We start from the raw sequence: 23,473 nt of genomic DNA, 5'->3' as shown, positions 1-23,473 counted from the left end.
GGGTTTTATGCTGTTCACAGTGAGGTAAAAGTAATAAGGCAGCTTTTTTCTTCAGGTCAGTACTGTTACAGCGATACCACATTCATATAATTTTTTTATGTTTTGTCAATTCTACAAAATAAAAACAATTTTAAAGAAAAAACACTGGTTTTGCATCGTTGTATTCTGAGAGCTACAGTGGTGGCCAAAAGTATTGGCACCCCTGCAATTCTGTCAGATAATACTCAGTTTCTTCCTGAAAATGATTGCAATCACAAATTCTTTGGTATTATTATCTTCATTTAATTTGTCTTCAATGAAAAAACACAAAAAGAATTGTCCTAAAGCTAAATTGGATATAATTCCACACCAAACCTAAAAAAGGGGGTGGACAAAAGTATTGGCACTGTTTGAAAAATCATGTTATTCTTCTCTAATTCGTGTAATTAACAGCACCTGTAACTTACCTGTGGCACCTAACAGGTATTGGCAATAACTAAATCACACTTGCAGCCAGTTAACATGGATTAAAGTTGACTCAACCTCTGTCCTGTGTCCTTGTGTGTACCACATTGAGCATGGAGAAAAGAAAGAAGACCAAAGCACTGTCTGAGGACTTGAGAAACCAAATTGTGAGTAAGCATGAGCAATCTTAAGGCTACAAGTCCATCTCCAAAGACCAGAATGTTCCTGTGTCTTCCGTGCGCTGTGTCATCAAGAAGTTTAAAGCCCATGGCACTGTGGCTAACCTCCCTAGATGTGGACGGAAAAGAAAAATTGACGAGAGATTTCAACGCAAGATTGTGCGGATGGTGGATAAAGAACCTCGACTAACATCCAAACAAGTTCAAGTTGCCCTGCAGTCCGAGGGTACAACAGTGTCAACCCGTACTATCCGTCGGCTTCTGAATGAAAAGGGACTGTATGGTAGGATACCCAGGAAGACCCCACTTCTTACCCCGAGACATAAAAAGCCAGGCTGGAGTTTGCCCAAACTTACCAGGCTGAGGGTGCCAATACTTTTGTCTGGCCCATTTTTGGAGTTTTGTGTGACATGATCAATGATTTGATTTTTGCTTCATTCTCTTTTGTGTTTTTTACTTGCAAGCAAATTAAATGAAGATAATAATACCAAAGAATTTGTGATTGCAATCATTTTCAGGAAGAAACTGAGTATGATTTGACAGAATTGCAGGGGTGCCAATACTTTTGGCCACCGCTGTATAACTTTTATTTTTTTCCACTGATGGAGCTGTATAGCAACTTGTTTTTTGTGGAACAAGATGATGTCTTCAGAGATACCATTTTTATTTACATTGGTATTTTTAATTGTGTTTTATTCCAGGGTTGATATTTCAGCACTTTCCAGCAATCACATGTGATAGGTCATCGACCATTCAGGAACCTGAAAGGCATCAATTCACACAGAACCTACAAAACAAATAAAACCAGGAATCTCTTTCCCCAGGGGTATATAATGTCCATTGCCAGAGATGCACTGATTCCCAGAATGCAGATTTCCAGTTCTTTGGGCCCGTAGGCCAACACAACAATGGTTGCCCAATAGTCTATCGGCATGTCCTGCTGCCTCCTCATACACATTACTTAAAACAACTGGTTCTCTTAGTTAGAGCTGTAGCATTTATGTCCATCTGAGTCCAGATTTCTTTTAAAACAAAGGCCCTAAGGCCCACACAACAATGGCTCATCAGTCCATGAGCAAAGTCCAATATCTTCAACCTGGTTGGAACATCAGGTCATCCATCCACCCTCGTCAGACATTTGTCTTTGGGGCAAGGACACAGTCCATAAAGTCCTGACCTGGCTGGAACATCGGGTTGACTTCCCTCCCCCTTTTATGAACAACAGTCCCTTTAAATACACAATGCTGCCAATGTGTCAGGCTCACAGTCCCTTGAGGTCAAAGTTCATAGAGAGTATGAGGTAGAGTTCAGGGCAGATGGGACAGAGTCCATGGGTAAAAGTGTACAGTCCTTAGGGATGAAAAAGGGTTTGAGACCCCTTTGGCTATTCACAGTCCCTTAATCCAGCAGGGGAATGTGCAAACTAAAATGGGAGGGGGAGACACAAACCTCTTTGGCCCTCCTGGTCAGCATCGGGGATCCCGCTCACTACTGGGCCTTTTGCCCCCAGAACACAGAACAGTTCCTTTTTCACGTGCAACTAGCACAGCTGTAACTTTGTCAAGGCTGACCTTTTACCTTTTGACCATCATGGCAGATTTTGCGGCTGCTCTCATACCCAGATTTCCCTGGCATCTGACTTAAAAGCTCCTTCCTGGGATCTGGCTCCGGATCCTGGGCCTCCACTGGGGCCTCGGCTGGGGCACTTGCAGGAACTGCCGTTGCCCACAATTATTCCAGTCGCTTCTCTTCCTCCAGCTGGGCCATCCTCCGCGTCCACTCTGACCATCCTGAGCCTCCGCGGAGTGCGATATTGTTACGCTCATGCCCGGACTGACTGGCGTGAGCATGGTTAGTGGTCCCACTGGGCCACGAACCGAGGAGTGCCTGGAGAGGCATGACTAAGTGCCTTGCCAGATTCGACCACGAACACACGGCGGCTTAATCAACTCCGTGGTCTGAGGAGGGACGTTGGAGGTGGCCCAGGTGCTACTCCAGGTCAGACCCCGGTCACAGCTGTTGACCCACACTGGGGAATGCAGGAACGGGCAGGCACGGCTGGTATGCAGACAGGTGGGTACTGGCAGGCACGGCTGGTATGCAGACAGGTGGGTACTGGCAGGCATGGCTGGTATGCAGATAGACGGGTACTGGCAGGCACGGCTGGTATGCAGACAGGCGGGTACTGGCAGGCACGGCTGGTATGCAGACAGGCAGATACTGGCAGGTAGGAACGCAGGCTGGATAGCGACCAGTACAGACTGGGATACAGGAACAGAGCCGCAGGTGCGGTGGACAAGCAGAGCAGAACCGCAGGCGTGGAGGACAAGCGGAGCAGAGCAGAGCGAAACCGCAGGTGCGAAGGACAAGCAAAGCAGAGCGAAACCGCAGGTGCGGAGGACAAGCAGAGCAGAGCGAAACCGCAGGTGCGGAGGTCAAGCAGAGCAGAGCGAAACCGCAGGTGCGGAGGACAAGCAGAGCAGAGCAAAACCACAGGTGCAGAGGACAAGCAGAGCAGAGCGAAAACACAGGTGCGGTGGGCAAGCAGAGCAGAGCGAAACCGCAGGTGCGGTGGACAAGCAAAGCAAAGCGAAACCGCAGGTGCGGTGGACAAGCAGAGCAGAGTGAAACCGCAGGTGTGGTGGTCAAGCAGAGCAGAGCGAAACCGCATGTGCGGTGGACAAGCAGAGCAGAGCGAAACCGCAGGTGCGGTGGACAAGCAGAGCAGAGCGAAACCGCAGGTTCGGTGGACAAGCAGAGCAGAGCGAAACCGCAGGTTCGGTGGACAAGCAGAGCAGAGCGAAACCGCAGGTGCGGTGGAAAAGCAGAGCATAGCGAAACCGCCGGTGCGGTGGACAAGCAGAGCAGAGCGAAACCGCCTGTGCGGAGGACAAGCGAGGCAGAACAGAGCAGAGCAAAACCGCAGGTGCAGAGGAACAAGCGGAGTAGAACAGAGCATAGCGAAACCGCAGAGCAGAAGGTGCAGGTGGACAGGGCTCTGTTCACATGGAACAGACTGGGAAACACAGGAGGATAGTTAGAACATAGGAGGTAGATACGGAGGCAGGGAAACGGGACAAGCAGAACCAGATACACACAAGGTACTTACAATGAAGTAGCGAGTGGACACAAAACTCACAAACAGAAGTACAGAGACAATGAGTTGGAGTTTGGTGCAGGTTCAGACACTGCAGGAAAAGGGAAGGTACGGACATAGAGACAAACAGGTAACGGGCTAGGACACAGTTCAGACAGGAACTAAACAAGATACAGGAACGAGCCTGGGAACTCAGCCCTCAGGGTGGCGGAAGAGACTGGAAGTCACAGATACAGGTAACGGGCCTGGGTATACAGCCCCCAGGGTGGTGGAAACAGACAAGATACAGGACAGGACCTGGCAACTCAGTTGCACAGAACACACTGAAAGAAAGTGTTGCTCAGGCACCTCCTACTGGGTGGAGGAGGTTTAAGTATCCAGTGACTCACAGCAATAGGCTGGGGATGCATTAAGAGTGTGCAAACAACCTTAAGAATCAGGCAGTAACCGCGCCGCCGCCCTAAGCAATCAGAGAAGAAACATGCACACAGCAAGTACTGGAGCAAAGTGTGCAGCCTGAACTGATAGGTAAGTTGGCGGTCTTGCATGGTGGGAGATGGTAAGCCATGCCAGCACGCCGCCAGGGATGTTACAGATACCATAGAACTGGCCATCTCATTCAACAGCGTAACCGTTTCGCTCCATTCTCTTCCATTCTCTTGCTTTGTCTTGCTGACCAACAATGGCGCCGGCCCGCTCTTCCATCTCTCCACCCATTCTGGGATGGAGCTACTTTCGATTTACCTGCCCAGATCACCTGAGAGTCTCCGCCCATTCTCCTTTAACTGGCTGCAACGGGCATAATTTCTTCTTCTTCCGTCGTGCCCAGCAGACGCAGTCACCGCTCAATCTGGGCCGCCTCCTCCAGACAGGACTTTCTCCAGGCCAGATGGGTTTTCATGCGCTTCCGATCTGCCGACGCCCACGATGAGCGGGGTTCCCTCTGCCTCGTCCACCATTTTGGGTCTGACTGCAGCAGCCATCTTAGTTTTCACAAGTATCTTTCCTGCATTCTTTAGCAAGTCTCCTTGATGCATGATTCGATCCTGCCAACTACGCCAAATGTAAACAGGTCACGGGTTGCAACATGCATATAAGATAGAGGTGGAAGTAACCAACTTAGCCGTTTATTCCCCTGATGCGGGGATGGAAAGGATGGGTTTAACAGGAGGATATGATAGGTCAAACAGAGTAAATACAGAATGAAATATACAATGTTGTTATCAGCACACTTTGATTCTTATAGCAAGTTCTCTATATTATCTAGCTAATCTCTAATGCTGATAGTGTCCACAAATATATAACATATTATCACAATGCTTACCTTGTCTCTTCCAGGCCCTAGCGGGCGCCTCCAGTTTTTCCTGCTAGGCCGCAAGTCCTTCCGATAAAGTCAAGCAATATTCTCTGTGTCTTCTTCACACTGGCCGGTTCCTGTCCCGCCTGATGCACTACCCCAGACAGCACCCTGTACCGTACATCAGTGCTGGAATTAACAGTCCTGATCACTTGCACCTAGGATTCACCACCACGAATATCCACTTCCAGATCAGAGTCCTCACCGGATCTTTGGGGCTTCACCTGCGACGGTCATCTCTCGTGCCTGGACGAACAAGAGCTGGGTCCCGGGTCTTGACCAGCGCAGATTGGTTCTTGAATCTTGTCTGGCATGGATCTGGACCTCAGGCCTTGACTGGCGTGGTCTGGTTCATGGACCTTGACCGGCATCGTCTGGACTCTGCTCACGGGCACACCATAACACACTAGTTCAGGCCTCATGGCCCGTTATGGGATCTCGGCCTCAGCGTCCCCTTGAACACACGTCCTGCTCGTCTTACTGGTTGGTGCCAAATCTTATATCAGGGAACTGCATCATCAAGGTCACATGACCCACTGCTCCGTCTAGACTCTTCCTTCCTAAAACTCTTCCTCTTCCAGGTAGTTCCACAGGGTTCCGATTGGGCAGTATCATGAGTGTGTCAGATGTGACAGACAGTCGCCCTGCAGTTGGTTGCAGGAGATCTCTTCGTTTGGCATTACAGACACCTTCTTAGATCTGTCTCACTCTAGGATCCAGTGGCTACCTCCCTCCAGCTAATTAACACTCAGGCGTGGGTGTTTAATTACTTCATGTTTTCTATAGAGAGCTGCTGGTGATATTCACATGACCCCTTGTGAAGGCTTGGAGCTGTTGCAGTCTGCTTACTTCCTCTTTGGTGCTAAGAGGCCGTGTGTGTAATCTCTCTGAAGTCGGCTCAAGCTAAGTTACTTCCCCTGTGTCTGTCTCCCCTTGCTGTCTTTAGTTGTTAGTGGGGTCTTATTAGCGCTCATCCCCCCCTTCCCCAGCCAGGGCCTAGCTCTAGGGAAATACAGGGTTTTAGGTTCCTGAACCACGATTGGTGAGAATCCAATATAGGAACGCTAGGGAAGACAGGGTGATATCAGATCAGCCTAGAGGGTCTCCACCCCCTCTTTCCTTAGTGTATGGGCTCCCTTCCCCTCATCCCTTTGTGTTGCACTTTGTCTTTTCTACACTGTGCGTCACAGGCAGAAGGTGGCAGTCTCCGGACACAAATACCCTATTGCGCTGGGAAATGTCATCCTTTGCGGTAAACCATTTTACAAAGTCACCATGCCTCGAGATTGAGCTGAAGGCCATTTAAAAAAATAAAAATCTGCTTATACTTAGGCAAGTATTCGGTTTAAAAAATGTTTAATTTGTGGCAAATAAATCTCTTTTGCAGAATGTAACATTATTTACACCACTGTAAATACTTGATAGCTGACTTTTAGGACTGATTTCTTAATAGGTGTTACGGGACCGGGTGGTGGAACCTCTGTGCTGGGATGCAAGGAGGGACCAGAGGGGCATAACTAAGCACCTACTCGGACCGACCCTGGCCACACGGCGGCTTAGTCGACTCCGTGAACCAAGAAGGGACAGGGCAGGGGAACCAGGTGCCACTCTGGGACAGACCTTGTGTGAGAGCAGGCGACTCCCACGGGTCAGGTGGCTGTAGCTGACAGGTACGGCAGGTAGCTTGACGGGTGATCCGGGTAGGCAAGCAGGCGGGTACAGCTGGTAGCCAGACAGGTGATCCGGGTAGGCAAGCCGGCGGGCACGGCAGGTAGGCAGGCTGGCGGGCACGGCAGATAGACAGGCAGGTGGGCACGGCTGACAGACAGACTGACGGGCCCTGGAACCTGAGGGCTGAGGAGAGTGTTAGCACACAAACAACAACCTTGCACAGGCACCTCCATTTTGGAGGAGGTGCTTTAAATAGGAGTGGTCCACCGGCCATTGGCCGGGGACTCTTTAGGACGGCGCGCGCGCCCTAAGCACGATATCCGGGAAGATGCGCGCGGTGCGCGCAACAGCAACAGGGGAGCTGGAGGATGCCGGACCGGGACCATGGCCGTGAGGGGAACGGCGTCTCTGCCCGACAGGAGGCGGAGACGCCGACGCTACAATAGGTACAGTATGTGTCTAAAAAGAAAATAGTAGCTGTTAATGGTGGATTTTATCATTTATTTTATGCCTAGACCCGAATGACCTCTTTTGTTACAACAATTACTACAACATGGGCAGTAAGTAAAGTAATTGTTCAATTTGAAAATAATGAGTTGGTTGTCTGGATCAAGGCAAGATTATTACATTGAAAAAAACCTTAGAAAAAAGGCAGAAGTATAGTAAATTCACAAACTGTTCTTGCATTTTTAGATTGCTTTTAATATGTTAATTCAATGCTTTATATTATTCCTGACATTTATAGTTTGGAGTAGAGCAAGTAAATGAGGAACATGATATTTTACTTGTAGCCTACATAATCATTGAATACATTTTCCAGTACACTATCAAGAAAAATGCCTCAAACATCTTGAAGTACCTTGATCTATTTACACAAAGAGGAATAATTATACATTACGTGACAAAAATAATGGGATTCAAAAGAGCCTAGAAAAAACTTACCTAACCCTAGGAATGTATATTTTTTAAGTGGATCTGCCACCAGATTTTACAATACTAATTGCACATATTACATAAAGAGAAAGTGGGAAAAGTCTCCAATAAAAAATAATTCTCACTTTATTTGTGCAAAATATTAAAATATATAAAAGTCCATGATTGCATCTCCGCTATCTCGACGCGTTTCTGGCTTACGCCCTTAATCGGTGATCACATAATATGTGCAATACTATTAAGTAGATTTCTTAGACCTGATGAAGCTGGCATACTTATTATGAAAATATGTCAGAATGGCTTTAAAATCCCCTTTTATAATTGTCCTGCATTATATTAAAATGAGCATTTTTTAAGTCTTGTTAAACAGTGTAAAAAGATTATGAGTTCATGTGTATACATCTATTCTGACAGTTTTCAAAGTAAGTACAACAGCTTCATCAGGTAAAATAGATTTGATTTTTTTTCAATAATGTATACAATTAGTATAATATAGTGATGGATCTGCTATAATTCCTGAGAAACATCATTCAGCCCTGTAGGGACAACCAAGAAAGCTTGAAAGATTGTTAGGTACTTTGTGACTTTAATATTCCATTGTTAAGATTTGCTTAGTTGATACTGTGGTCGAATGGGTGCTAATCTGGGAATACAGATGTTAGTACTTATACTATAATGTTGTATGTCCACCACTCACAGGGCCGTAACTACAACTGGGGCAGCCGGGGCACTGCCCCGGGGCCCCAACCACCCAAGGGGCCCCAAACTGATGGTAAAAAAATTTCCAAACATATTCACTGAATATTTAATTTCTAAAACTTGCATCATAAACAACAAAATCTATTAAAGGTCTTGCGGAACGTGGTGAAGCCTGTGTGTTGTATACAACAATGCGTAGCAGGCTTCACCACGTTCCGCACAACCTCTAGTGATGGAAATGTTTGAGGGGCCCCACTATGAAGTTTTGCCCCGGGGCCCCGAAGTTTCTAGTTACAGCACTGGCCACTCAGTATAAGGAGGGAGTGCAAGGTAAACATGAGTTCTTTGGAATCTTGAAGGGGTTTCACTCAGGGCGACCAATAACTAGAATCTTTCACAGTCATGTGATGTAACAGTTTCAAGGCACGCAGCTACAACACTGTTCCAGGTTAGAGGTTGATCATAAGGTTTTAATCAAGCTTCTTTCCATCACACAGAATCACTTATCTTTGTACAATGCTTCCAGCAAACATATATGAAAGCCTCTTTAGGCTGTGTGCCCACGATGCGTTTTTTAAGTGTTTCTGCAGCGGCAAAAGCGCTGCAGAAATGCTTAAAAAATGCATGGTAGAAGGCCGGCCATGTTCCCCAATGATAATCCGCATGTGCTGTGCACATGCTGCGGAAATTTCCGCTGCGGATTATCATTGCGGAAAAAAACGCAGCACTACCAATTATTTTGCGGAAGTGCTGCATTTTCGCCATCACTGACTTGCATTAGACCGCATGGATTACGCATCACTGCATAAGTAGATGCGCATTCCATGCGTTCTAATGTGCGGATGGTACCGAGGTCTAGAGAAGAGGAGACTGTCCTCCGGACCTGGGTACCATTGAAAACTGTAAAAAAAAGAATTAAATAAAAAATAAATATATACTTACCTTCTGGCGGCCCGCGGTGCGCTCCTCCTTGCTTGACAGCAGTTTGCGATGGAATGAAGGACCTGCGCTAACGTCATAGTCATGTGACGGGTCACGCGACGCTGACGTCGGCAGGGCCTTCAGTCTACCGCTGCTGGCAGCCGGGACGATGAAGCAAACCAGCGCGGGCCATCGGAAGGTAAGTATATATTTTTTTTTTTTTTTTTGACATTCTCTCCGGTCACAGTATATAAATCCATGCAGTTTGCATGGATTTATATAGTGTGACCAAGTTGACAAGCACTTTCCAAGTGATGCTAAAATCGCTTGGAAAGCGCTTGTCAACCCGCATGCGGAAATGCAAGTGAAGAAACGCTTCACTTCCGCATGTCCCTGGCAGGAAAACGCATGTACAATCCGCATGTACAATCCGCATGCGCTTTTTTCTGCCAGGGAGATGCAGAAATGCTCAGGAAAAAATCCTGAGCATTTCTGCATCGAGGGCACATAGCCTTACAGACAGTTTCTCTTCTCACACAGTGTCTTTATGACGCGCCCCCTGGGCCGTGTGTGGCGGAATACCCAGAGCCGGGTCTCTGTGTAATGCTGGGGGTTGTAGTCTCCGTGGCGGCGACCCGGTCCCGTGGCTCAAGGTGGTCAAGCCAGTGGCGGATCTGTTTACTTGGTTTTTAATGTTTAAATGTCCGACTACGCCACCCGTGGATTGCGGTCACTGAGAACCGCTGCTGCAGGGCAGACCGCTGAGGCTGATGTTATGTGCGCAGCAGAGGGTAGTATAACTCCCCACGGGAGGAGTATAGCCTCAGGGCAGTGTGTGTAGATGGTGAGGGTTGTGGTGCATAGGAGCAGCAGAAATGACTCAGAGTCCGTGCAGTGCAGTTCAGGGTCTTTACTGTTGGTAATGAAGGAGACCCTGCCGGGAGTACTGGCTAACATTAGAGGCCTGGTCAGTCTGTGAGCGAACAAGAGTTCCCCTGGCCAGGTGGAGGTGTAGGCCTTCCCGTCTGACTGCACTCTTCCTGACTACCCTGCTGTAGTCGTGTAGTAGCCCACGTCCCTGAGTGTACCGTGTGGTGCTCACTCGTATGGCTGGTGACTTGGGGCCTTTGGTTCCTTCCGCTCCTCGATGGCGGTGCCGGTCCCTTGCTTGTGACTGAGCCTCCGGGCTTTTTATGGCCAGAGGACCTGAAATCCCCTGCCAGGTGGTTTCTGCTGCTGGATGTAGATATCCCCACAGCCTCGGACTCCGGTGTCCGGTTCTCTGCGCCTTCTGCCAGGACGAGCTCTGCTGCTCCAGTCCCTGGTCTTCAGCTCCTGGCTCCTACAGAGCTCCTTGCTGCTGCTCTGTCCCTTCCTCTGGAACTAGACTCTGCTCTGACTGGCTAACCCCGTCCCAGATCCAGTTTATAAAGGGCAGGTTCCTCCCCTCCCTGGACTGGGGCAAGAGGCGTTGCATGCAAATGTGCTCCTGACCAGAAAAACCCATGCTCGCTCTCAGACATGGTATTTCTACCACTGTGGCAACCAGACCCCCCTGGGGTGCCACATTTACATAGAGCAGAACTGTACCTTCATCATACAGTGAGGTGGAGGGGGATGAGTCCTGTACTGTCAGCTCTCTTATCTTGAGGCAATAAAGATTGCTCCTGGCTGTCCTGACTGCTTCTTATGATTCCAACAGTAACTTCTCTGAAGGAGCTAGTCTCTACAGGTTATCTTAGTTCAGTCTCACAGGATACTGTAGCATCGGCGTCTCTGCCTTCATCCAGGCAGAGATGCCGTCCCTCTCACCTCCTCGCTCCCCGCTCTCCTTCCCAGCCTGCTGTCGGCGCGCGCAGCCGCGTAGCTTCGGCGTCTCTGCCTCCTGCCGGGCAGAGACTCCGTCCCTCTCACCACGCTCCCCACTCTCCTTCTCAGGTTGCTGTCTGCGCGCGCAGTCCCCCGAGCACTGTGCTTAGGGCGCGCGCCCCCCCTCTTAAAGGGGCCGCGCACGCCGTCCTAAGGAGTTCCCGGCCAATAGCCGAGGGTCCTCCCATATATAGGGCACCTCCTCCAAAATGGAGGTGCCCAAGCAAAGTTGTTGCACAGTTTCTGATCTCTGCTTCAGCCCTCAGAGTCCGTCAGCCCGCTCACCTGGGAGCGCTCACCTGTTACCTTCCTGTTATCTGCCTTGTCTGTCAGCCCGCTCACCTGGGAGCGCTCACCTGTTACCTGCCTGTTACCTGCCTTGACTTTCAGCCCGCTCACCTGGGAGCGCTCGCCTGTTTCCTGCCAGCCTGCCTGGAGGCTCTGCCATCACTTGCTGTGACCACCTGCCTGGTAAACCTAGAGACTACTACCTGCTACAAACCAGGGATTGAAGCTTGGAGAGGACAATTTGCATATTCCAGGTGCCTTCTGGGAAAAGCGAAGAGTCTCCTTCAGCTAGAAGATCGTTGGGTACAGCCGGGACCAGCTGCTTGGAAAGCATCGCCAAACCAGGGATTGAAGCTTGAAGAGGACAATTTGCATATTCCAGGTGCCTTCTGGGAAAAGCGAAGAGTCTCCTTCAGCTAGAAGATCGTTGGGTACAGCCGGGACCAGCTGCTTGGAAAGCATCGCCAAACCAGGGATTGAAGCTTGAAGAGGACAATTTGCATATTCCAGGTGCCTTCTGGGAAAAGCGAAGAGTCTCCTTCAGCTAGAAGATCGTTGGGTACAGCCGGGACCAGCTGCTTGGAAAGCATCGCCAAACCAGGGATTGAAGCTTGAAGAGGACAATTTGCATATTCCAGGTGCCTTCTGGGAAAAGCAAAGAGTCTCCTTCAGCTAGAAGATCGTTGGGTACAGCCGGGACCAGCTGCTTGGAAAGCATCGCCAAACCGCGCGCCGTTTGATTTGTTTATCCTAGGGTATCACAAGAAAGAAGACAGACATCAAGTCAGCAGGGACAAGGAGCAGCATGGCAGATGTGACAACCTACATGGTGAGCTGCAACATGTGCTACATGTTCACAGATCGACCAGAAGCTGAAACCAACTTCACCTGCCAGAAGTGTAGACTACTGGCTCTTTTAGAAGAAAAGGTGCGGGGACTGGAAGAAAGAATTGCGACATTAAAACTCATCAAGGAAAATGAAGACTTCCTGGACAGAACAGAAGCGTCACTACTGGTCACGGAAAGTGAAGGAAGAGTCAGAGAACCTCCAGAGGCAGACAAGTGGAGGCAAGTGACCAAAAGAAGCAAGAAGACCATGGAGACACCACCAACCACACAACTGAGAAACAGGTTCCAAGGACTTGTGGAGGACGAAGATGGCACACCTAAGGATGAGGAACTACCAGCAAGCAAAAAAGAAAAGAGCACCCAGAAACACCCAGAAGTGACAAGAAAAAGGACAGCCAAGAAGGGAAGAAGAGTGGTGGTGGTGGGAGACTCACTACTGAGAGGAACAGAAGCAGCTATCTGCAGACCGGACATAACCGCAAGAGAAGTATGCTGCCTCCCAGGTGCGAAGATCAAGGAGGTTACCGATAGGATACCGAAGCTCATCAGTTCCAAGGATGTCCACCCATTTCTTCTGATACATGTTGGCACCAATGACACGGCAAAGAAGGACCGACCGACAATCTGCAAGGACTTTGAAGCATTGGGGAAGAAAGTAAAGGAACTGGATGCACAGGTAGTTTTTTCTTCTATCCTTCCAGTAGACGGGCATGGCGTCAGGAGATGGAACAGGATCCTTGATGTGAACAACTGGCTGAGACGATGGTGCAGACAACAAGGATTTGGATTCCTGGACCACGGTGTGAATTACCTCTATGACGGACTCCTTGCCAGAGACGGACTACACCTCAACAAACCCGGGAAACACACATTCGCCAGGAGACTCGCAACACTCATCAGGAGGGCGTTAAACTAGAAGAAGAGGGGATGGGAAGAAAAACGCCGGACACGAACATGCAACCAGAGAACATACTAATGAAAGATATGAAGTGCGACAAAGAAGGTCCAAGACAAGATACTTGGAAGGGAGGTACGAAAATTTCTAATACAATCTACAGGGAGAAGATTGGAACAAAACAAAATCGTGTAAACTGCGTGCTAGCAAATGCCAGGAGCCTGACAAACAAGATGGATGAACTGGAAACAGAAATATCTACAGGTAACTATGACATAGTGGGAATAACAGAGACATGGTTAGATGAAAGCTATGACTGGGCAGTTAACTTACAGGGTTACAGTCTGTTTAGAAGGGATCGAAGAAGTCGGAAAGGGGGTGGAGTCTGTCTATATGTAAAGACGTGTCTAAAGCCTACAATACGGGAGGATGTATGGGAGGGAAATGAGGAGGTCGATTCCTTATGGGTGGAGATACATGGGGCAAAAAACAATAATAAAATTATCATAGGAGTCTGTTATAAACCACCAAATATAGCAGAAGCCACGGAAAGTCTATTAATGAGACAAATAGACGAAGTAGCAAAAAATAAAGAGGTGATTATTATGGGGGACTTCAACTACCCCGATATAGACTGGGAAACCGAAAGCTGTAGATCTCAGAAAGGAAACAGGTTTCTGTCAATTATCAAAGACAATTATTTGAAACAACTTGTGCAGGAACCAACTAGAGGGACGGCCCTTTTAGACTTAATATTAACTAACAGGCCAGACAGAATAACTGAGGTGCAGGTCGGGGGGCACCTGGGAAATAGTGACCACAACATTATACAATTTCACATGTGCTTCAGTAGGGTGCCCAGCAAGGGAGTCACAAAAACCCTGAACTTCAGGAGGGCAAAGTTTGATCAGCTAAGAGATGCCCTTCACCTTATAGACTGGGATAGTATCTTTAGTAATAGGAGCACGGATAGAAAATGGGAAATTTTCAAAACAGTCCTACATAGTCACTGTAGAAGGTACATACCTTATGGGAATAAAAGGGCTAGGAATAGGAGGAAGCCAATGTGGCTAAATAAGGAAGTCAAGAGGGCAATGAAAAACAAAAAAAGGGCTTTCGGTAAACTTAAACAAGAAGGCAGCGAGGAAGCGCTAATATCTTATAGGGAAAAAAACAAAATCTGTAAGAAACAAATAAGAATAGCAAAAGAGGAGACAGAGAGACTAATTGCCAAGGAAAGTAAAACGAATCCCAAACTGTTCTTTAACTATATAAACAGTAAAAGGATTAAAACTGATGGAGTTCGCCCATTGAAAAATAACCTGGGTAAAATCATAGAGGGCGATGAGGGTAAAGCAAACCTACTCAATAGCTTCTTCTCCACTGTTTTCACAAAAGAAAACAATTTATCGGAGGAAATGCGGAGTGATAAATTAAACCCTCCGCTAAATATCACCCACCTAACCCAGGAGGAAGTTCAGAAACGCCTAAATAATATCAAAATAGACAAATCACCAGGCCCAGATGACATACACCCCCGGGTACTAAAAGAATTAAGTAATGTGATAGACAGGCCGCTGTATCTTATATTCAAGCACTCTTTATGGACAGGGACTGTCCCACTAGACTGGCGCCAAGCAAATGTGGTACCAATATTCAAAAAGGGGTCTAAAAGTGACCCTGGGAACTATAGACCAGTCAGCTTAACGTCTGTTGTGGGTAAATTGTTTGAAGGATTTCTTAGAGATGCTATTGTAGAATATCTTAATGATAATAACTGTCTAACTCCATATCAACATGGATTCATGAGGGATCGCTCCTGCCAAACAAACCTGATGGCCTTCTACGAGGAGGTGAGCTCACAGCTGGACCAGGGAGAGTCAGTGGATGTTGTATACCTTGACTTCTCCAAAGCGTTTGATACCGTGCCACACAAAAGGTTGGTATATAAAATGAGAATGCTTGGTCTGGGGGATAATGTGTGCAAGTGGGTAAATAGCTGGCTGAGTGATAGAAAGCAGAGGGTGGTTATCAATGGGGTAAGCTCAGGGTGTGTCAGGGTTACTAGCGGGATGCCTCAAGGGTCTGTCTTGGGCCCTATATTATTTAATATATTTATTAATGATCTAGTGGAAGGGTTGCATAGTAAAATAGCAATATTTGCAGATGATACTAAACTTTGTAAAGTAGTTAATACAGATGAGGATAGGGCACAGCTACAGGAGGATTTAGATAAATTGGGGAGTTGGGCCAAAAAATGGCAAATGGGGTTCAATGCCGATAAATGTAAGGTCATGCACATGGGAAAGAAAAACAACAGTCACCCATACATATTAAATGGGAAACCATTGGGGAAATCTGACATGGAGAAGGACCTGGGCGTCTTGGTTAATAGCAAATTAAATTGGAGTGCCCAGTGTCAGGCAGCAGCTGCGAAGGCAAATAGAGTCATGGCATGCATCAGAAGAGGAATAGGGGCATATGATGAGAACATTGTTCTTCCTCTGTATAAAGCGCTGGTAAGGCCACACTTAGAATATTGTGCACAGCTCTGGGCTCCGGTGCTCAGGAAAGACATATTGGAGCTAGAGAGGGTACAAAGGAGGGCGACTAAGGTAATAAAGGGAATGGAGGGACTAGAATACCCAGAGAGGTTGTCAAAATTAGGCCTATTTACGTTGGAAAAGAGAAGGCTTAGGGGAGACCTCATAAACATGTATAAATACATCAGGGGGCAGTACAGAGATCTCTCCCATGACCTGTTTATACCAAGGATGGTGACAAAGACGAGGGGGCACACTATGCGTCTGGAGGAAAGGAGGTTCCTGCACCAGCATAGAAGGGGATTCTTTACGGTCAGAGCCGTGAGACTCTGGAACTCTCTGGGAGAGGAAGTGGTGATGTCCAACTCACTTAATGAGTTCAAGAGAGGCCTGGACGCCTTTCTTGAGAACAATAAAATTACATCTTATGCTTAGTGATAGTTAATTAATCCAGGGATTTAATCTAACTGCCAGATTGGTGTCGGGAAGTGAATTTTTCCTCAATGATGTAAATTGGCCTATACCGCATGGTTTTTTGTTGCCTTCCCCTGGATCAACGCTGCGGAATAGCTGCAGTGCACAAGAAATAGGCTGAACTGGATGGACGCTTGTCTTTTTTCGGCCTTATAAACTATGTAACTATGTAACTATGTAACTGCTCTGCCGTCACGTACCGTGACCACCTGTCAGCTACCAGAGACTTCTGCCTGCTTGCCTTGTCCATCCATCATACCGGTCAGTCCCAGCCATCTGACCCGTGGGAGCCACCTGCTCTCTTAAAAGGTCGTCCCCAGAGTAGCACCTGGTCCCTCAGCCCGGATCCTCCCTGGTCACGGTGTCGTTAGCTGCCATCCGACCAGGGTCGGTTCGGGTTGATACTTAGTCACGCCCCTCTGGGTCTCTGCTAGCACCTCGGCACAGAGGTTCCACCACCCGGACCTGTAACAGATACTCTCTCTAACATTGCTTTCTCCTGCAGATCCTGGACACAACTTTCCCAGAATCCCTTGGGGCTGTTCTGACCAGTTCCTGTCTCCGGTAACCACTTTAACCCCTTTAGTTGCTGGATGATTTTAAATCATCAGTGCATCTTCTACTTTTCCCTACTAATTTAATGTCGTCCCCGACATTTGTCTTCATTCTAGTTGGTCTAACCAACTCTTAGTAGCTGATCTCCTTTAGTCGTCTGAGGTCAACATCTACATTTCCCTAGCTGTGGGACGTCTACAGTAGCGCCCTGAGGGTTCGGCCGCTACAGGGGTATTGCACCTCAACCAGAGGTGTGATATTCCACTCCCGGGTAAGGATGGAGTGTGGACCAGGGCTCGGTTAGCTGCATGCATCACACACACCCCATTTCCGGGGGACAGCTCAACGGTGCTCCCATTAGTACAGTAATGCAGGCACGACAGATCATGTCCCTGGCTGGAGTGGGGAGGGGGGAGGAAAACCCAGTGATTTAGGAGCAGGAGGGGATGGTTTCTGGGCATAGGTAGGAGCCCATTGGTTGCAAGTCACCTGGGCTCATACACAGAGAGGGAGGTATATAAGGTGGCACCATCTTAGTTCTGAGTCAGTTCAGTCAGGGGAGAGAGAGAAGGAGTTCAGCCAGAGAGGGCTGACAGGGAGCTGTGGCTCAGTCTGGGCCCAGCTCCACGAGGCAGGCCTAGAGTGAAGGCCAGAGCCAGAAGAAAGGAACAGAAACAGAAAGGAACAGAAACAGAGAGGAACAGAACACGAAGAGAGGCCCAGAGGCACGAAGGCAGAAGGAACCCTAAGGACCCAGGAGATTACGGGTGACGGGTTGGCAGAACAGGGTACCGGATCCCAAGTTGGTGGAGGCGACTAATCCTTAACCAAGAACCGGCGGTCGTGACCATTTACTGGTGCGACCCCTCACTACACCTACTAGAAAGGCACACCACATAGGGTCAGGGAAGTGGGCACTCAGCCCTCCCAGGAGAAGATCCGAGGCAGCTGGACAGAAGTAGTGTCACTGGTGGGGCACGGCTGACGAAAGGACAGAAGGGAGTCCTGGGCCACACTCTGGAATCACCTGGGGGTTGGTCGAGCCCCCTGCCTGGTGGACGCAGCACGGCCCGGGCGGTCCTACCTGCGCACAAGTGACCTGGATGAGAACTGTGAGTAAAGTACCTGAACTGCAACACCTTGTCTCTGTGCTTTCTCACCGCATACAGCACTACTAGTGCTGGGATGCCCGTGCACCATCACTCCCATCATCCACACTTACTGCCCTGAGGCTATACTCCTCCCGTGGGGAGTTATCCCATTCTCTGCTGCGCACACAACACCAGTCTCAGCGGTCTGCCTCGCAGCGGCGGTACACCTTGACCGCGATCCACGGGTGGCGTAGTCGGACACTAACCCATAAAAACCCTATAAAAGACTGCCACTGGTTTGACCACCCTGAGCCATGGGACCGGGTCGCCGCCACAGAGACTACAACCCCCAGATACCCAGCTCCGGGTAACCCACACACGTGTACACTCGGCCCAGGGGGCGAGTCAACTTTGGCGTAGTCGGCAGGATCGTTACCAACCCGCCACAAACGGGTATTGCGCGCCTGAAAAGAGACTGTTTTATTGTATTAAAGATGGCGCCCGCCCCAGAAGAACGAGCGCCATAATGTGCACGCCAAAAGACAACAGGAAGCCACCTCCCATCGTGGGCCAGGTCCCAGAATGGCGCCAAAGAAGGAGCCCGCCCCCAACAGCCATGAGTGCGGCTGTAGAGTTGTCCATCAGCATGGGGGGGCTGCCCCTGAAGGTGATTGTCAGCAGGTGGCCCCAAGACCACCCCCAATGGGGGCGGACAGGAAAGAAAACTGTGGGGCAGGGTGCGGTCTGGATCAGTCTGGACATACCGCACCCGGGAATGGAAGGAACACCAAACAACACCAGAACCTTGGCCCGTAGCTTGTTGCAGGCTGAACCACCATGCAGCCTAACTGAATTGCTGGCACAGCTCCCCAGGGACCCGGAGTGTGCGCGAGCTACGCTGGAGGATTTGGACCGGAGGATGGTCCGGGCGCAGCGGGATGTGTTTGCTGGGTGGAAGGAGGAGTTGGCCCGGCAGCCTGTAACCCACCAACAGGAGGCATCACCAGGGCCGATCAGCACGCCTGCCTCCGAGGGCGGTGAAGGTGGATCGGTGGCCGAGGACGACGCCGCGGAGGAGGCCAAAGAGACCGAAGCAGGTAACAGGGACATCACCACCCCCAGCCCTGAAACCGCGAGCATACCTCAGCCTCCCGTTGCAAGGCCCGAAGCCCCGGGAACCACACCTGTCACCACTCGTCCGCCGCTACCTGCTAGGCCTCAGGCTACAAGTGCTGCTGTCACGCCCCGCCCCGCCCCGTGCCCTTTAACCCCGGGCGCGATAAAGAAACAGGCGCCACAGGCCGAGTCGCAAGGCCTAGTGCACCCGGGCATCACTGCCTCACCAGCGCCCCCTTCTTTGACTGCGCCACTCCCTGGCACGACCAGCAGATGACCACCGGCCTGGTCGCAAGGCCGAGTGCCCCCGGGCGCTGCTCCTCAACCGGGGCCCCCTGCCACACTACCCCTGGGTGCGGATCTGTTCGCCCAGCACACCGGCCCGGATGGACTGCCCCTGGTATGGCCGGCCGACCTGATCAGTAGCCGTCCATGGAGAGACCAGCCTCCGCGTGAACCCCTGATACCGGCTCCGGAGCCCAGAGAGATAACACATCCCCCACTAGAGGACGCCCAGTTCAAGTGGGACCCCACTGGAGAAAACCTAATGGGGTTCACCCAGGAAACACGGGCGGACGCAGCCCGTCGACTGGAGTCCTGCCGCCAGCAGTTGGCGACATTTGAGAGGGAGCGGCGTGTCAGGGAGGAGCGGCTCCAAGCACGGAGTGCGGAGCAGAAAAGAAGAGCCCGGCAGAAACCCCGAGCCGCCAGCGGTCCCAGAGTCACCGGGACCGTGGTGAAATTCCAGATGGATCGCGGCTGGGGCTTCATCAAGGATCCTGAAACCACAGACGACGTCTTTGTGACCCGAAGGGACTTCGAGAGCCACCTGCCAGAGGGACATCGCGGACGAGACCTGTATCCTGGTGATGTGGTCACCTACACCCGGCACAAGGGAGCAAAGGGACTGTACGCCCTCCACGTCCATAGAGTAGTAGGAGAGGAGGAGCAGTACCACTCGGACCCCGAGTACCAAGAGGGCCCAGACGGGCCTGAAGATTACCCGGAGGAACAAGGCGCATACGGAGGACACCGTCAGTGGTAAGGAGGAGAAAACGTGCCTATGTACAGTACAGACCAAAAGTTTGGACACACCTTCTCATTTAAAGATTTTTCTGTATTTTCATGACTATGAAAATTGTACATTCACACTGAAGGCATCAAAACTATGAATTAACACATGTGGAATTATATACTTAACAAAAAAGTGTGAACCAACTGAAAATATGTCTTATATTCTAGGTTCTTAAAAGTAGCCACCTTTTGCTTTGATGACCGCTTTGCACACTATTGGCATTCTCTTGATGAGCTTCAAGAGGTAGTCACCGGAAATGGTCTTCCAACAATCTTGAAGGAGTTCCCAGAGATGCTTAGCACTTGTTGGCCCTTTTGCCTTCACTCTGCGGTCCAGCTCACCCCAAACCATCTCGATTGGGTTCAGGTCTGGTGACTGTGGAGGCCAGGTCATCTGGCGTAGCACCCCATCACTCCCCTTCTTGGTCAAATAGACCTTACACAGCCTGGAGGTGTGTTTGAGGTCATTGTCCTGTTGAAAAATAAATGATGGTCCAATTAAACGCAAACCGGATGGAATAGCATGCGGCTGCAAGATGCTGTGGTAGCCATGCTGGTTTAGTATGCCTTCAATTTTGAATAAATCCCCAACAGTGTCACCAGCAAAGCACCCCCACACCATCACACCTCCTCCTCCATGCTTCACGGTGGGAACCAGGCATGTAGAGTCCATCCGTTCACCTTTTCTGCGTACCACAAAGACACGGTGGTTGGAACCAAAGATCTCAAATTTGGACTCATCAGACCAAAGCACAGATTTCCACTGGTCTAATGTCCATTCCTTGTGTTCTTTAGCCCAAACAAGTCTCTTCTGCTTGTTGCCTGTCTTTAGCAGTGGTTTCCTAGCAGCTATTTTACCATGAAGGCCTGCTGCACAAAGTCTCCTCTTAACAGTTGTTGTAGAGATGTGTCTGCTGCTAGAACTCTGTGTGGCATTGACCTGGTCTCTAATCTGAGCTGCTGTTAACCTGCAATTTCTGAGGCTGGTGACTCAGATAAACTTATCCTCAGAAGCAGAGGTGACTCTTGGTCTTCCTTTCCTGGGGCGGTCCTCATGTGAGCCAGTTTCTTTGTAGAACTTAATGGTTTTTGCAACTGCACTTGGGGACACTTTCAAAGTTTTCCCAATTTTTCGGACTGACTGACCTTCATTTCTTAAAGTAATGATGGCCACTCGTTTTTCTTTACTTAGCTGCTTTTTTCTTGCCATAATACAAATTCTAACAGTCTATTCAGTAGGACTATTAGCTGTGTATCCACCTGACTTCTGCACAACACAACTGATGGTCCCAACCCCATTTATAAGGAAAGAAATCCCACTTATTAAACCTGACAGGGCACACCTGTGAAGTGAAAACCATTTCCGGTGACTACCTCTTGAAGCTCATCAAAGGAATGCCAAGAGTGTGCAAAGCAGTTATCAAAGCAAAAGGTGGCTACTTTGAAGAACCTAGAATATAAGACATATTTTCAGTTGTTTCACAGTTTTTTGTTCAGTATATAATTCCACATGTGTTAATTCATAGTTTTGATGCCTTCAGTGTGAATGTACAATTTTCAAAGTCATGAAAATACAGAAAAATCTTTAAATGAGAAGGTGTGTCCAAACTTTTGGCCTGTACTGTATATAGTTACCCGTCAGGGTATAAGAACTGTTGTGGGACTGTTTCCACTGAGAGTGTGGTCCCCGTTGGGACTGATATAGAACTGATAAAAAGTTGCCCCATCCCCTAAGTTACCTGACTGAGGACTGAGAACAGCCGCCCCTTTTCCTTAACCTGGCTGAGGACTGAGAACAACCATCCCTTTTCCCTACCTGGCCGAGGACTGAGAGCGGCCATCCTGTACATAGTTGCGCTTCTTAAAGCGCCCCCTACTGGTTTTATAAAAAGACTGCAACGTCTACCTCAAAAGAAGTTGTTGCACCCTGCAGAAGAAAAAGAACACCTGGTCGCAAGTTGCACCGCAGCCAGTACCCAAGAATATGTTTTACTTGAGAATGTTTTATACTGAAAAGTTTTATATGCTGCTAAAAGAGTTATATGGTATTTTATATGTGTGAAGAAAGTCTTGTAATACGTGTTAAAAGAGAAAAGTGCCTCCCATAAAGGGAGGGGTTAAATGGTTATTGTCTTATATGCGAATGCATTCTAAAAATTTTGCATGTTTTTGAATAGTCTTTGCTCTTTTCCAGCCCGAGGATGTGCTGTGGTTTACCGGGGGGAATGTAGCGCCCTGAGGGTTCGGCCGCTACAGGGGTATTGCACCTCAACCAGAGGTGTGATATTCCACTCCCGGGTAAGGATGGCGTGTGGACCAGGGCTCGGTTAGCTGCATGCATCACACACACCCCATTTCCGGGGGACAGCTCAACAGTGCTCCCATTAGTACAGTAATGCAGGCACGACAGATCATGTCCCTGGCTGGAGTGGGGAGGGGGGAGGAAAACCCAGTGATGTAGGAGCAGGAGGGGATGGTTTCTGGGCATAGGTAGGAGCCCATTGGTTGCAAGTCACCTGGGCTCATACACAGAGAGGGAGGTATATAAGGTGGCACCATCTTAGTTCTGAGTCAGTACAGTCAGGGGAGTGAGAGAAGGAGTTCAGCCAGAGAGGGCTAACAGGGAGCTGTGGCTCAGTCTGGGCCCAGCTCCACGAGGCAGGCCTAGAGTGAAGGCCAGAGCCAGAAGAAAGGAACAGAAAGGAACAGAAACAGAAAGGAACAGAAACAGAGAGGAACAGAACACCAAGAGAGGCCCAGAGACACGAAGGCAGAAGGAACCCTAAGGACCCAGGAGATTACGGGTGACGGGTTGGCAGAACAGGGTACCGGATCGCAAGTTGGTGGAGGCGACTAATCCTTAACCAAGAACCGGCGGTCGTGACCATTTACTGGTGCGACCCCTCACTACACCTACTAGAAAGGCACACCACATAGGGTCAGGGAAGTGGGCACCCAGCCCTCCCAGGAGAAGATCCAAGGCAGCTGGACAGAAGTAGTGTCACTGGTGGGGCACGGCTGACGAAAGGACAGAAGGGAGTCCTGGGCCACACTCTGGAATCACCTGGGGGTTGGTCGAGCCCCCCTGCCTGGTGGACGCAGCACGGCTCGGGCGGTCCTACCTGCACACAAGTGACCTGGATGAGAACTGTGAGTAAAGTACCTGAACTGCAACACCTTGTCTCTGTGCTTTCTCGCCGCATACAGCACTACCAGTGCTGGGACGCCCGTGCACCATCACTCCCATCATCCACACTTACTGCCCTGAGGCTATACCCCTCCCGTGGGGAGTTATCCCATTCTCTGCTGTGCACACAACACCAGCCTCAGCGGTCTGCCTCGCAGCGGCGGTACACCTTGACCGCGATCCACGGGTGGCGTAGTCGGACACTAACCAATAAAAACCCTATAAAAGACT

Source organism: Phyllobates terribilis, unplaced genomic scaffold, assembly GCF_046119375.1.
Source record: "Phyllobates terribilis strain yellow unplaced genomic scaffold, ASM4611937v1 Scaffold_4__5_contigs__length_816908805, whole genome shotgun sequence".
In the NCBI taxonomy this organism is placed as follows: domain Eukaryota; kingdom Metazoa; phylum Chordata; class Amphibia; order Anura; family Dendrobatidae; genus Phyllobates; species Phyllobates terribilis.
This window is presented reverse-complemented; position numbering follows the sequence as displayed.